A 14,090-nucleotide genomic window follows, 5' to 3' on the forward strand; every position below is an offset into this window, starting at 1 on the left:
AGATGGTGCAATAAAATACAGAGAGTATTTACAGTATACAGTACAGATACAAAAAGTCATACAAATCTACAGACATTATTGTCCCCCTATCCCGCCTGGAAAATCCAGACCCTGGTAATCTAGAAAGATTAAGGGTCTGTAATGGCCCAACTCCCAGGGCGGCACCAAGCATGCATTTGAAAATCTCACTGCACACAATTGGATAACACTAGACCAATGTTTACTCTGAATGATTCCGGACTTCGACGCAATTGGATAACACTACGGCCAATTTTTACTGACCTCCAACGTTGCAGCGCTGTCGTCATCAGTTTAGCTCGCCTCTGAATGTGATAGCTAAAAATGTGATGGATTCTTTTCTTTTCAAAATCATTCAGAAAATGATCCCTAACAATATCGTTCTTCATTTTTTTAGTTATAGTTTATATTTTCTAGATACAGAAAGACAACCATCAGTGCAGCTCAATGCCTGGTTTCTTCCACACATGCCGTTGGTAATTGTGACCAATTAGTTCGTTCAATTTTCGTTTCATCAGACCATAGGATTTTACATGGTCTGAGGGTCAATCAGATGCTTTTTGGCAAACTCCAGGCAAAAAATGGCTTCTGTCTGGCCACTTTACCATAAATTCCTGGTTTTTGGAGTGCTGCACTGATGGTTGTCCTTCAGTACGCTTCTTTCATCTTCACAAAGGAACTCGGGATCTCATTCATAGTGACCATTGGGTCCTCGATTACTGTCTAATCAAGGCCATCTGTCCCGGATTACTCAGTTTGACTGGGCAGCCAGATCAAGAAGGCTGTTGGTTGTTCCAAATCTTTTCCAATTGAGAATGCCCATGCCTTCCGCCGGCCCTGATTAGACACACTGGTTTTTAAATACGCCTACAAGAAATATTCCAGCAGACCATATTTAGAAGCTATAACAAAATATAGAACATAATACTGTAGATATCTCAGAAATATATAACTTAAGAGATGCAAAACATTTTAGCAGACAGCAACTAAAACTTACAACTACACTCCTCTATTTCCTCCATGAACCAGGCGTGTGTGGACTAGATATGTCTGCATCATCAGGTAAAATGCACCACTTTAAAGATAATATTTATCCCCAAAATATAAAGAGTGTACCACTTACTCTTATGCAGAAATTATGCAACACTGTTAGTTTTGTACGCTCACCAAAATAACATTTAACACCTATGACTACAAAACAATAGTAACTAATTTAGAAATTATTTTACACCAATAGATTTAGACAACAACTCACGGTTGTTGTCTAAATTGTCTCATTTAATTTCAAACCTGTCAAGACAGTGTCAAAAAAGCATTACAATGTTTGGATAAAATCCACAATCTAGTTTGAAACAATACAGCTGACATTCATAAAAAGCAATATACTAAAGGCATTACATTTGTTCTTCATTGTTACAATTCATGAATGGATTTAAATAATCATGTCTAAACATCAGTAAGTTCTGGCAAAATATAAAAACATGTATACGTACTGGACTGGTGTAATTATGTGATTGTGTACAGTGCTCTGGGGTAGTGTATCCACATCTCAACACCTTCCGTGGCCAAAAGACGACATGTGAATACATCGTGCCAATCATGTGATGTGTTGTGAATACACAGTACCAATCATGTGTTGTGATCTCGCCGCTGGAGCGAGGCCGGTGTTGTGAAGCCTTGCACACGCACAGTTCTGCCCGAAATAGATGCCCGATAAGGGCCCAAAATGTGTTGCAATATGGCCGCAGAGTGGAGGGACTTGCCTAAAGGACTTTGGTGCATCATAAAGTGGTGTTTGGGAATCAAGAGTCCAACATGGGTGTCTTGGTGAGGTTCTTGGATCCTTTAATGATTTCTGGCTTCAGAAAAATTCCCCACTTCTATAAATTGAGAGGAAATATCTTCTCCAAACAGTAGCTGGAAGTCCTGCAGCACCTACAATCACCACCATGACAGACAAAACAAGAGTTAAGTCAAAACAAGGTCATTTGAAATAATAATACACTGATCAAATGTTTTATACATCACTTAATAGTTTAAAATGTTCTAATACACGTCTACATTTACTGGCTGCTGTCAAAAATGCATTGTTTTACCTCTTGTAATTCCTGATTCTTTGACAGGAAAAAAGAAAAAGGTATCAAATTTTAATTGTAGATATTCATATAATTTAGGACCTTACCTTGCTCCAGAAATCCTGATTAGAAAAGTCCATCATCCAGCTTCATCCAGTCCACCACTTCTTTCTTGATATCCTTTTTAAAAAAAAAAAAATGGAGACGTTAACACATTTAAAAAAGAAACCTTCGTGCAAACGGCAAGTTAAAACTTGACCAGCGGTTATATTGACCTGTATTGACAACACAAACTTCAAATTAACTTAGTGATGGTGGGGGTGAATGCTAACTTTTAACTGAAAAGTTCGTTGGCTTTGATATAAGATTGACGGTGAGCTAACTAACGTTATGCTAGCGTGCTACCTTAAGTTAAAATAACCTGGAAACTTCACAGTAGGCTAGCTTCGTTAACCCAGTCTCTTACAAAAAAGTAAAACATGACCAATGCTTATATTTACCAGTATTTGACGGCACAAACGTCAAATTAATTCAATCATGGCGAGCGAATCCCAACATTTATCAGAAAAAGAGTTTGGTCAGATTTGATATGGCGTGCTAAAATTTGCTAGTGCGCTAACATTAAAGTTAAGCTAGTTCTAACGTTAGTAACGTTAACGCGGGAATTCCACCTCGTGAACCCAATAAATCCTTAGCACAAACATTAAGTTTAAACATGCACGACATGTTAAAAGAAAGTTACAAATGCTGGGCAAAGAAAACTCTTCAGACAAACTACATCTTGCATTTCACCTTACCTTTCTTTCGCCGAAGTCAGGCAGCCATTGTTCTCAGGCGACTTACAGTTTTTCTCAGTCGCTTTGGTGCTTTTTTCAGATCAGGATGAAAATTCTCATAACTATTAGTTCAACCTCCACAACATTTAGTCATTTGTGCACATCATAGTAGCAATTTCTCCTTCCTCTGAACAAATTGCAAATGCTTTTGGACATGTATCAGTTGCTTTCATACAATTCTCTGCTGTTTTTTAACATTATCATTTGCTTATGTCATGTCAGTCAAAATGAACTATACTTATGGGTACTGAATAGTCGTTCCCAATAAAACTAATAGTCTTCATTTCATTGCTTGAGTCATTACATACAAAATTGGTGAACTAGTTATCAAATTCTATCACAATACTGTAGAATTGCAAAGAGCATACAGTAAAAATGTACGTATTCAGTGTCTTGTACTCACTTACTCCCCTAACTACAGCAATGTGTAACTTTACTGTGGTTTTCAAATGGTTGTACAAGTACTGTATAGTGCTGTCTTGAGCATGTCCAGGTAGTGTCACCGAGTTCTGACCTTTTTTTTGCATTGGAAAACACTGAGAGAACTGTCATAATGAAAACATGACAAAGCCATTTGACTATCTTGTTCATAAACGATGGTGTCAAGACTTCTCATTTTGATGACACTGACAGTTTCATTGACATGAATACCTGCTTTTGAGGAATGGACTATCCATTTTAAGCAAGTGACGTGCTTTTGCAGGTCATCCACTAGGTTTTGCAGTTTGCACTAATTGTTTTGAGAAATGCACTAACTGCTGTGCAAATGTTAATAGTGATGTGAGAATAGCACCAAAGCGACTGAGAAAAACTGTAACTTATCCAGACAGAGACGTCCGACGACGTAATGACGTAATATGCGAACTCTAAAGACTCAATCAGATTATAGACACCCTGGGAGTTTGTGCAGTAAAAATAAACTCTGGACCAACACTGGCAAAAGAACGGACACAGCTAAAACTATATAAAACACACTGACAAGAGTACAAAATCCTCAATATACTCCATAGCAGGGTAGGAATTTCACAGCGGCCACGATGGCCATGGCCGTCGTAGCCCCTTGAGTTGGATGTGAAGCCCTTTTGAAAATCATAGGTTTACAGGCCACGGTGGCCTTGGTTCCCCCTTCTTTCAATATTCTGCTTTGCGTCCTACTAATAGCGATTTTTATTTAGCCTGTGGCCTGTCAAAATAATCTTAGCATTCACAGCCAGTGACGGACTGGGATTAAAAAACGGCCCTGGCATTTTCACCAACCAGCGGCCCACACGGGGACGCGCATGCACGCGCGTGCATGTGCCCGCAACACACAGATATAACTTCACATGCATGGACATAACACGTTTGTAGCCCCATTGGTTATGAACTCTAACTTTAATATGCATAAAGACTGAACCAAGAACATGGATATATCAACGCACAACTCCAAAAAAATGAATGCAATATGAAATATGAAAATGAAAAAAGAATAGCCTAGAATACATGGATTTCTATGCAACGTCACGAAAACATGCGTGCGCAAGAGGCAGAAAGCACCATAGAACAGCATAGAGCAGTGCTCTCCATGAAAAGAACAAAAACAATTTGCACCAAGCACCAATTCGAAATCACGATGGTTAGAGAATGTTCAATATGTTCAATATCCCTAAAGGAATGCATGTCTTCGCAAAAAATGACAAAATACGATGTTAATGCAAATGAACGGCAAACTCTGAAATAGCCTGAAATGAGATGTTATTATCATTGAGACAACAGGGGACCAGGGGTATCTAAAAAATTCCGATTGTAGCTTACAGCAGCCGACTATTTAAGTCAAGTTTATAACGTTGTGGCACCAGCGTCTTCTGCCACGGCATGCGCGCGAATGTAGTTTTGTTGGTAAACGGGAAACCCATTAGAGCAGCCGCTCCACAAACGTGTCTTAATTAACGTCATGCAGTGAAAAAGGTGCGAAGGAGCTTGCTCTTCTTCTCCGCAACCCTGTCTATCACGTCATCAGCATCCAAGTTCATTAGGACCTCTTTCTCTTTCGCCATCAGCATAAAGGCCTCCAAATTATCCTGTGACAATCTTGTCCTTAGGCGATTCTTGATGAATTTAAGAGTGGAAAAACTCCGTTTGCATGCCACTTGAGTACATGACAGTGTTAGTAGGAATTAATTTGCTAACCATATATAGTTGTAGGCACAGGTGAAGAGGTTTAACTGCTGGAGAAGGAAATAGCAACAGATTGCACAATTCTTGCAGGTAGCACATTTCTTGCTCACCAGGTTTATTTCTGTATCTTCCTATATCTCCGCGGCATCATCAAAGTCTGACGCTTTGACTGTAGGCCTACTCGTTTAGAGGAGACTTTTTCAGGCTGCCCCAGTGCGTGGCGAGATGTGTCAATTCCGACTGTAGATTTTCAACCGTAGCACCTTCACTGAATTTAAGCAGGCATTCTCTTCGAAGTGCATTTGGGGGCAAATGGGGAAAAGGGGAAAATTCCGATGATCAAGGCATGCTAGATCGGCAATTCCCCATGCTGAAGGAATAGACGCATTCGGTTTTGAAATTCCCAGAAGTCATTGCTTCATGTAGCCTAACTTTTGTAAACCAATAATAAAATAAAAGATACAGGCAGCATATTTATTGTATTCCAATTTCAAACAATGCACTTTTAAATCATTTGATTGAATAAGGTTACAAAAGAATGTAGACTGATGTAAATATTGAGGGTCACCATGACTGTAGTATAGAGACTCATGTCTGGTATAAATACTGATCAGTTTCCTATTACGAAGGAATTAAAGGGAGTTAGAAATAAATGGCTTAATCGAAGCCATGTATAGGAGAGCTCTTGTTTGTGGATGTAGCTTACTCAATATCCATGCCACCTTTCACCGTGGTGCACCGAGACTCCCCGATGACACTATACATCATTTTAAGCTGAAGATTGGCGGCCCGTGTTCAGCTCCTTGGGAAACTCACGGTAATATTCAGATACTTAATATGGCATATTGTCGTACCATAAAGCTAGCGTCATAGGATAACTCCCTCAGGTTTGTTTTGTTAATTTATTTAGTTTTTGTTTAGATCTCCCAGGTCTAATGTAACATTTTTTAGTGCATAATAGAATAATAGACGGGGACGGAGAGCTTCTTTTTTTCTGATCGTGAGTGGTATGACATAAATAGGCGTGCTTTCCTGCAGGGGGTGCTACCGCACCCCCAGCACCCCCACTTGGCTGTATACTGTAGCTAGTTCGCCTATTACAAGTTTGTTTGCTAACAAATAGGCTTCGTAAAGGTTATATTAAAGTGAAAGTTAGAATTTGAATATCTTTTTACAGTCTATTCTTTTAACAGACACTGCTGAAAAAGTCCTTCAAAATGGCTGGATGCATGTACTGTACTTGTGTATACTTTTAGTCCATTTCAGAAAGCTTTGTTACTTTAACTTGAGTAAAGACAAGCCTTTAGTTTCACAAGTATCTGTACTTTTATTTGAGTATGGAAAGTGTGTACTTTTGCCATATCTGTATAGCTGAGTCTTTAAACTCTTTCTTTAATACAAAAGCACGCGCGTGCACACACACACACACACACACACGTCATGTGGTATATTATTAGCTTGATAATTTCTTTAAAATGTATTGATTTTATTCTATAATTGTATTGTTTTATTGTGTTAAGCCTGTATAGCTTTATATTGTATTGCTTTACACATCTAATTGTTTTATTTTGAAAATGTGCCACTTTTTAATGTCTGTTTATTTTTGCTGCCTTTGTACAGCACTACATAACTTGGTAAGTGCTATATAAATAAAGAATAAAGTCTCATTCAGACTGCAGATGCCTTTCATGTTTCATTCCCTCCAATTAGCTGTCTTGCCTTCTCTACGTTATCATACAGTGCAACAGGAAAGTTTTCAGACCATCGCAAAAGGGTATCTAAATTATCTCTGTACTGAAAATGACAATGCACAGTGACTCGAAGTAAACAGTGTTGTAATACTTTATGCACAAAACCGCATGGAATTTTTATTTTGCGAACAAGAATTCTTTGTCTGACGTTCATTTGTTCCGCTTTAACGTTTTTCCTCCAACATTTTCTGTGGTAGTTCCCCACTGATCTGAGCAAATGTGCTGATTCCCCAATGTAGTAGGGACCTAGTGAGGATAACGAATTTGTCTGAATTTGACTTTCAATTCACCACCACATATGAATGTCCCTCGTAGCACCTTGAAGGACAGAGTGAGTAGGGAGCAGGAAGACACAGTACCAAACATAATGGGGTAATTCAATACATGTATAAATAAATCATAAATGCAAAAGCAGCCTCTCCTTTCCTAATGCAAATGTGATATTCTATTTTTATTCAAGCAACAGGCTACAAAAATACAAAAAAGGTTAGTTGTTGCACATCACCAATGGCATTATTTTTCAATGAAATCAGTTTATTTGTAGTCTTGTCTTGGTTTTCTCTTGTCTTAAAGGGAAAAATAGAGAAACATTGGATCTTTCTCTCTAGTTTCATACAGAGATAATAATACAAATACATACATAAATACATAATAATGATAATGTAATGATAATAAAACACTGATTGTTGTTGTTGCTGTGATTTTCATTATTATTAGAGTAGCCTAGGGATAGGCGCAGGTCTAGGGAGCTGCCTCGCTGCAATGGAGAATCTCAACAGCAGGGAAAAAGGCGGGAGAAGGGGGCAGGGCTTTGCCTCTGGAGGAGGAGGAGGAGTGTGTGTGTGTGTGTGTGTGTGTGTGTGTGTACACGCACACTGGCGTTTGTGTGTGTGTGTGTGTGTGTGTGTGCATGCTCATTAGGAGACAGCTGGGGAACAGGCAGCATCGTGCTGAAGCAGCTCTGCATAGAATGGTGGATCTGAGCATCACGTCTCCTCTCCCATCCCACTGTCAAGGTAAGACAAGAACAAAAAAAAAAGACAGACATAAAGAAAGAAAGGAGACGGACAGATGGAGGCAGAGGAAACAGGAGAAGGAGAGAAGGAGAAAAATGGAGATGAGTGATGATGAAAGAGGGCTGAGAAAAAACCTCAAGAGCTGGAATGGAAGGTAGCACTGATCTGATTCAGTGCTACTAACGTGTATAGTGAATAGTGTGGCGTGTGTGCATGTGATCAGTAGACATGCAGCATTTCTTTGAGACTTACATGAGACTTATGTGCTCCTTTGCAAGAATATGTGTCCTGGTCAGAGGCATTGCAGAATGGCATGCACCACGAGAAAAACACCAGTGGATGTTCCTGAATCAGTTATTTTAATTAAATAGCATGACAGTGTCTTATTGATTAAACATGTGTTAATGTGTGTGTGTGTGTGTGTGTGTCTGTGTGTGCTTCTGTCATCCATATCAAAGCCGACTTTCATTTACTAGACATTAGTATTGCAGGAGAAATGTATTCATGTTCACGTCATCCAACTGCTCAGGCTTTTTTACCTGGGAGGCTGATTGCTAGATTGCTGTTGTAGTGGGGGTTAATGTGTTTGTGTGTATGTGTGTGTGTGTGTGTGTGTGTATACATGTGTATGTGTGTGTGTGCGTGTGTGTGTGTGTGTGTGTGTACGTGTGTGTGTGTGCGCTCCATATGTGTGTGAGTGCCCTGACGTGTTCCCTGTGTTCCTGGGCCAGGCTCTAGCCCTCTTCACCTGCACTGAGTGCTTATGAAGGACCACCAGGGCATCACCATAGCAGACCGCTCCAGGAGCTGAGGGTACTCCACTATCTCTGGACCAATGGCGAGGTATCGCCGAGCAGCGTACGCCTTGGCGCTCCTGGTGTGTTGCTTTTCGGGCTCTTCTGCACTAGGTGAGATCACGTTTACCTGCTATTGAGTTCGCTTATGTGACATTATGGCCGTGATTTAACATAGGATTTAATGCAAGTATTGTGGGTAAGTAGAAGCGCGAAGCTTGAATGTTTTGGTTGCCTAGCTGCCCTATAGCCCCATAATGCATTGTGTTTTGATCACATGGTTTCTCACAATTCACAATTCTCATCTCTCTGTCTCTCTATGAGTTCCTCATCCCACCAATTGGATGTGATGACAGCTTTTCTTTCTCCCTATCTGGTTTCACTCAGTCCTTTTCTCTCTGTCCCTTATTACATTTCCACCATCCTTCCTCCCCCAATCTCTTCTTCAACCCTTCCGTCTCGACTCAGTTACCCCTCTTGTTTTGCCTCTGCCATCTGTATTTCTCTCCCTCTGTCTTCTGTGTCTATGGTTTATCTGTCCTCGCGTTCTGAAAGTACCTGCATAGCAGGGACATTATATGAATTTTGGGCTGTGATTAAGAGCATAGTTATCAGTACAGTTCTCTGACTCATCTATTACATTCCCAACTGATAAGAAAAGAGCAGTGGTCTGGAGAATTTGGGAGAATAAGGATATTTCACACACTGTACAATTATACTGCTGATCAGATATAGTGTTTTGATTTTGCAGACACAATGCAAAAGAATGGTTGTATAAATGGTTGTAATGACTATGTGTTTTACATTCTTCAAAGTCTACCTTGAAATTTGCAAGAAAAGAAAAAAGGCAGGATGTACAGACATAAACATAAGCGCTACACGGACATAAAAGATTTGGCAGTTTTACAGTGAGAGTCAAGCCCTGAGGCTAACCTGCTGCAAGAACACCTCTCTCTCTCTCTCTGTCTTTCTTCCTTGCTCTTTCTCTTAAGACCTATTGGTTTTTTGCTAAATTCCTTTCAAATGACCAACCTCATGATGACCCATGTAATAATTATACTCACAGAATGAAAATGCTTCCTCGCAAGAACTCTTAAGAGTGCTGAATCAAGAGGTATACCTCCAGAACTGACAACTGGCATGATTCTACTGTAACTGCTGGTAATTTTTCACAAATGATAAACACAACACAATAATAAACAAAAAATATTTCACAAACAACGCTTATTTTGAGGTTTTAAAAAGTACCGTTAGTTTAAAAGCATATCCTGTATCTTGCAAAAAGAGACAAGAAAAATGAGCTCTTGACCATTTGAAATGGCACTCTGTTTCTACGAGTGTAGCTGGATTTCTGGGCTGAAGGGTAGGCTGCAGCAGCTGGTCCAGCCGGGCAGCATTACTCATTCCTCTGGACAGGCAGTGCCGAGGTCTGGCTCACAGGAGAGCAGGGAGATGGAATACAATCCTGAGTCTGTTCCACATGGCCGCTTTCTGATCTGACCTGGCAGGAAGCAGCAGAGATTGTGGTACAGCAGCACTCTTAAAACAGTCCGTTTAGGCCTAATATGTTGTTTGTTTTTTCCTACGAGCCAAACACTCAACCAGCCTTAGTAGTTTCATACAGTGGTGAAAGGAGGTGTCAGTTGGTGATTGATTTTACTTAGTGGTGGTCTGCATTCATACTGTATACCTTTGAAAGACCCTGAAACATTATTCTGTCAGCTACAGTATCAGCTGTGTTGTTACAGTCCATTACTAAATTTCTTGGAAATGGTTTGCCCTAGATGACACATCCCCAGTTACAAATTTGATCTTGTGGCTAATAGTATTATACTACTGGACAGTAATGTATTTTACTGCTTAGGCTATTTGTCATTGTCGCTTCCTCAATTATCGCCCTTAGTCTGGTCACAAGTCAGATTTAAATATTAAGTCCTTTTTTTTAACAAAATACTAAATTCTAGCCTAATTACAAAGGTGGGGAGAGCAGTATAGTGAGATAAAAAATATATGTCTATGCTTAGTTAGTACACTCTTCAAGTAAGAAATAACTGCACAATGCATCTAGATAGAACTTCCTGCTACTGATCACATGAAGGATGCAGCAATAGGGAGACAGACATGCCTCGGTCTGATGCCAGCATGAATCTGCGCCAAAGGTTTGATGAATCTCATTAAGGCGAACAACGCAGGAGGAATGGAAGGTCACTCCTGAACATTCAGCAGTCAAACCCCATGCTGAGAGACCTCTACCGCAGCACTGAAAGAGTGATGACACTCTCAGCGTTTATGTGTGCTTTGCTTTTATACTGCAATGAGGATGCAGAGGTTATTCTAGCCCTTCTGTGTTCACTGGAGCTAAAAGAAAGAGCTCATTCTCACCGCTCCTGCAGTCGGTAGAATTCCCTTTTAATGAAAATGAGAAAATGGGGTTTGGGAGGTGTGTGTCAAGAGATGATATATTTGCTCATCAGTAGCACATTGATCCAGGAGGTCCAGAAATGTACTCTATTGACCCACCCTCCTAATGGGGCATTTCTGGAGACTGGGGCTGGATCCAGCGCCCAGTCACCCAACCTTGAGATTTACAGTGGATCCGAGTGCATAAGAAATAAACTCATATGCATATTAGGGTCGATTTAAGACACAGCTCTGATTTAATATGGCAAGACCTGCGGTCAATAAAAAAAATATTTATTTTTTGCTCTCACATTGGGTCTTTCAGTGACTGACCACTGCAATAATGTGAGTTCTTACCCAGAAGCAAAGCCAGTACACGCTCACACACACTCACACACACACACACACACACACACACACACACACACACGCACCAGGGCCGTAGTCACCATAGACTTTGGGGGGGACGTGTCCCCCCCAATATTCAGATGTGACCAAAATGTCCCCCCCAATATTCGGACATACAAAAAAATAAAGAAAAAAACGCTATAGGCTACTACAGGAAACCAACAAGTCCCGCCATCTGAAATGCAATCAAACGTAAATAACACACAAATTAGTGACCTATTCATGGTTTCAGAGAGTACACTGTGAGTGGTTTGTCCTGGAGGTTTTGCGTTTATCGTTTGAGGCGTGCGCTATCAAAAGCTTTCTGCACCCTACTGTGGTGCGGGCTGTCAATAACATCGCAAAAGATACCGGTACAATTCTCACAAAACTTGTTGGAAAGGTGTAGCACTGTCTAAGGAAACCCCATTCATTTTTGAAGCTGATCAGACTCAAAGGTAACTTTGAAGCATTTTCCATATTGTAGCCTATTTTCTCGCAATGATAGCGAAAGTGAAACGTAGTGTCCTTTCATTTGAATTTGTGCGTGCCTGTGTCATTCATTTCTTTCACATGTCTTACAACATAAATAATGCATTCATATGCTAGTAGTAATGTCAGAAATGAACCGGTTTATAAGCCTCTTAGAAATGGGTGTTGCATCTTGCATGTTACATTTAGATGCGCACACAATCGCGCATCCATGCAGGCAAAATAGCACTCAAATGTGGCGACGGCACAAAAGTTGAAAAAACGTTTACAATGGCGGTGATAGCCTACAGTTCATGTAAATCGCGGACCTTAACCAAAGAAAGGAATTTCCACCTCCATTCACCAAATAAAGGCTGTGTTTCTACATTTTAACACAAAACGTAATTTCTGTCAGAAACCAACCTATAATGCATAGGGTAACTTGAGGTGAGTCAGACAGAAGAGGGACCTGTCTTAGTAGCCTATATTGAATCCCATCCCTTTCAAACAACCTTAAAATTGTGTGATTAGCCGCCAGAATAATAAAATCAAAATACAAAATATGATTGGGCTAGGTCCAAACAAATGAGTAAGCATTCAGTGTAATATAGAGGTTATCAAAGATACTCTAGTTTGTATTTTCTTTTAAAATATACATTTTGGAGACAAATGGAGTCATACCACAGGTCTATGTCCAGGGATCAATTATTGAATGGACCTACGGGGCCCAAGAGCTCCGGGGGCCCTGAAGCCTAAGACTGTGTGAAGTTGCTTCTCCGCCCTTCTCTTCTATTTCCACAAAACTCACAAGTCGTCATAATATAAAGGGTCATTTTTTTTTTAAAGTCTTCCGGGGAAGTATGCCCCCGGGCCCCCCTATCTTAACAGAGGAGGGTTTTTTTGCATCTATGCCCAGGGCTTCATAATCCATCCGTGCCTATGTCCGTCAAAAGTTTGGTATATCCTAATTGACTGACTTAACTAATGACTTGTTTGTGATTTTAATAATATTTTTCCATGGCAGGAAATGTATTAAAATTCTGTTATTGAAATTCACACCGCACCACAGATTTGGTCCCCCCCAATGTTGACATCATGGCTACGGCCTTGACACGCACACACACAAAACAGCCTGGATCATATAAGTATTTTATGTCTTTTTTTGTTTTCCCCGGGTTGGTCAGACACTCAGACATCTAGCACCTGAAGGCCATAGTGTTGGAGAGTCGGGCTGAGCAGCTGTCTGTGCATTTAATACCTCTAGCTGACAGGTTGTCCTTGAAGCACCACATGTCTCCCATCTTTCGTGCATCTGTGATTTATAACACCCCCAGCCTGTACCCATCTCCTCCGTGAAATCTCTATGGGCAACATTAGGCTGCTGCCACTACTTGCCAGCGCTTGCTCGTACACACAGTATGTAACCTAATATAGCCGACAACACATTACATATCCATCTCCCACTGCGCCGGTGTTAATTAATGACAGCGATGCATCTCTCCCTGTGCTGTAATGTACTTACAGAGACTATAACACACTGGGCTTTCCTCCGGCTAATCCAATTCCAGGAAGCCAAAGAGGCAAATGAAATGAGATCAAAGGATGGGCCTGCGGTTTGGGACTTCAGTGTTGAGATCCAATCAAACACAGCCGACTGAAAGCCATCAGAGTTGGCTGATAGCAGGATCATTAAAGTCACAAACACACAAACACAGCATAATACAATAAAGTCCTCGTTAGATTTTCATATTCTGAGCTATTTCTGTACAGCAGAGAGAAACAGGCCTGCGCCTGAGTGTACGTGAGCAGGCCTCACGAAAAACCTTTTCTTTTCATTTTTTTTTTGTTCGTTTTTTATTATCACATGGACAGATGATCAATTTAAAATGTTCTGGATGAGCTTACAACCGTAATCGTGTACCACTCCCATACCTCTCCCATAATTCTCCTTGACCCCTCAACCCCAAAAGGAGGCCAGTGAATTCAAATGAATTCAAGTGAATTCCCTTAGGATGTGCCATTGGGAGCAGATGTTTAAAACCCACCATCCATGGGAAAAGGTGACCATGTTACATGCAAAATTATTTAATGATCCAAACAGATTTTGTATTACTGTGACAAACCCGACACTCATGAGTTAGAAAAAAAAAGGATAGCTGTAGAACTAACACAAGCATGCAAAAAG

Source organism: Alosa pseudoharengus, unplaced genomic scaffold (assembly GCF_046254945.1).
Source record: "Alosa pseudoharengus isolate Yale_2024_CS ecotype anadromous, Long Island Sound unplaced genomic scaffold, YU_APseudo_1.1 YU_APseudo_1.1_scf_16, whole genome shotgun sequence".
Lineage (NCBI taxonomy): Eukaryota > Metazoa > Chordata > Actinopteri > Clupeiformes > Clupeidae > Alosa > Alosa pseudoharengus.